The 2,591-nt window shown below is 33.4% G+C and overlaps 1 pseudogene across 1 annotated transcript; it reads left to right on the top strand.

The window, feature by feature from the left end:
• Positions 1-1,193: 1,193 nt before the first annotated feature.
• LOC143615507 (ATP synthase subunit b, chloroplastic-like) lies at positions 1,194-2,591 on the top strand (annotated as a pseudogene). The gene is made up of 2 exons (XR_013150488.1): positions 1,194-1,488; positions 2,181-2,591. The product of XR_013150488.1 is annotated as an ATP synthase subunit b, chloroplastic-like (transcript).

The following is a 2,591-nucleotide window of genomic DNA, read 5'->3' as shown; positions in this document are numbered from 1 at the left end:
TAAATTGTATGAACTTAGATCAATCAAATCAATTTCTATGAAACGATTCGGCCCAATCAATTTATCTGTTGATTATCTTATCAATTTAGGTTGCAGGATAATGATAAAAATGATAAATGAAGGGGGAAGGGAAAGGATAATTGATAAAAAGCGGGGTTCATAAAAGATTCGTAGAGGGTAGGTCGAACTAAGTATATGGAATTGAATGGCTATAAGTTAACCCTTGTCAAGGGTTAGACGCATCCTTATCAAATTGAATTGAAAGAGTTGGTTTACATTGTGGAAAAAAGACACGTATATGTGATATTAGATATTGACTAGTTATATACGAGCTAAAGATATATCTAATTTTCCCTACTAATCGAATGTGAATGTAGATGGGGATTCTATAGAAGTCCTTTTGTCTCATCTGTGACTGTGAGTTGAATGAATAAACGGATTAAGTCAATCAAAAAATCGAAGAATTCAAAGAGCGATTCGGGACAAAAAAAACGGAAAAACTAAATTTGTATGGATTCACAAATAATTTATTGAGAGAAACTAAATAAGAGATATCAAAGTAATTTTGATGATTCAATAATGTTATTAATTCAATAATGTTATTACTTGAATTCGAAGTTCGTAGTTACTTCGACTGGATGAATCGTAGCAATGGAATAATTAAGTCATAGTTCATTGGTTGAATGTATCATTAACCATTTTTTTGGGTACGAGGAACTTATCATGAATCCACTGATTTCTGCCACTTCCGTTTTTGCTGCTGGATTGGCTGTGGGGCTTGCTTCTATTGGACCTGGAGTTGGTCAAGGTACTGCTGCGGGTCAAGCTGTAGAAGGTATCGCGAGACAGCCCGAGGCGGAAGGAAAAATACAAGGTACTTTATTGCTTAGCCTAGCTTTTATGGAAGCTTTAACAATTTATGGCCTGGTTGTAGCATTAGCACTTTTATTTGCTAATCCTTTTGTTTAATATTATAAATATGAAAAATTTTTCTTTTTCTTATTTTATTGCCCTGGACTTGTGCTTTGTTTTTTCGAATTATATAAAGATTTCATTCCTAGAATTACTTATTCGTTGAGAAAATAATCCACGGGAAGGACTGATTTGCAGATGAGGAATTAGCATACCAAATCGCTTTCATTTTTCCCATTCGTGTTCGTAGGCCTTTTTTTAGTTTTTAAGAGGAGGGTGGGACCAAGGAGGTAATTCATGATTTCTAAATCGAATAGATTTTTGATTCGATTTAGAAAGTAGGAAACTATAACTATATATATATAAATAGAACAAAGTAATACAAAAATAACTCAGTTCTATTTTTTAGTCTATCTATACGAGGAGATCATATGAAAAATGTAATCGATTCTTTCGTTTCTTTGGGCCACTGGCCATCCGCCGGGAGTTTCGGGTTTAATACCGATATTTTAGCAACAAATCTAATAAATCTAAGTGTAGTGCTTGGGGTCTTGATCTTTTTTGGAAAGGGAGTGTGTGCGAGTTGTTTATTTCAAGAATAGGCTGGATCCAACCAGATGTACTTTTTCTGTTATAACTAGGAAAATGATATCTAAGAAAGAAGAGTGCATGATCTCGCGAATTACTTCTGAATCAATTCAGAAATCATATGTAAGAACTATAGCATTTCGTAATTTATTGGAAAATCCACTTTGATTCTCCATCAACCAATAATGTGAGACCATTAACATGGTTAAAGCTATACTGTTTGAAGTCCAGACGCAGCATGGTATTATTTCTACCACTATGTTAAGATAGATATGGTTTCAAAATAAATATTTTATCAATATAAAACACTCATATCGAAAATGATTTGAACTACTTATTGGGGTTTTTTAGCCAATGCTGAATCGATGACCTATTTATTGTTTATAAAGTAAGAAAAAATTCTTGGATTAAAAAAAGTAAACAACTTTGCTGACAATTACATATTTTTTGTTTGGTCAGAAGAGTCCTCCGAATATTTTGATCTTGGATTAGTGATTCCTTTTGATTTTGATTTCATTTTGGAATATGACAAAAGAATAGAGGATAGGCTCAGTACATTAACAATCAAAATAAGGGAATTTATATTGAGCATGAGAGCCAAATGAATCGAAAGATTCATGTTTGGTTCGGGAAGGGATCATGGAATTTTTGAAATGAATGGAAAGATAATCTACTTTCATTAAGTGATTTATTAGATAATCGAAAAAAGAGAATCTTGAATACTATTAGAAATTCAGAAGAATTGCGCGAAAGGGCCATAGAACAGCTGGAAAAAGCCCGGGCTCGCTTGCGGAAAGTAGAAATAGAAGCAGACGAGTTTCGCGTGAATGGATACTCTGAAATAGAGAGAGAAAAATTGAATTTGATTGATTCAACTTATAAGACTTTGGAACAACTAGAAAATTACAAAAATGAAACTATAAATTTTGAACAACAAAAGGCCAGTAATCAAGTCCGACAACGGGTTTTCCAACAAGCCTTACAAGGAGCTCTAGGAACTCTGAATAGTTGTTTAAACAACGAGTTACATTTATGTACTATCCAGTGCCAATATTGGCATATTGGCGGCGATGAAACAAATAACGGATTAG

Source organism: Bidens hawaiensis, unplaced genomic scaffold, assembly GCF_021521415.1.
Source record: "Bidens hawaiensis isolate Kalapana, Puna unplaced genomic scaffold, B.hawaiensis_p1.1 tig00043446_1, whole genome shotgun sequence".
NCBI classification, from domain to species: Eukaryota; Viridiplantae; Streptophyta; class Magnoliopsida; order Asterales; family Asteraceae; genus Bidens; species Bidens hawaiensis.
Note: the sequence above shows the minus strand (reverse complement) of the source record. Positions and strands in the feature narration are given on the sequence as shown.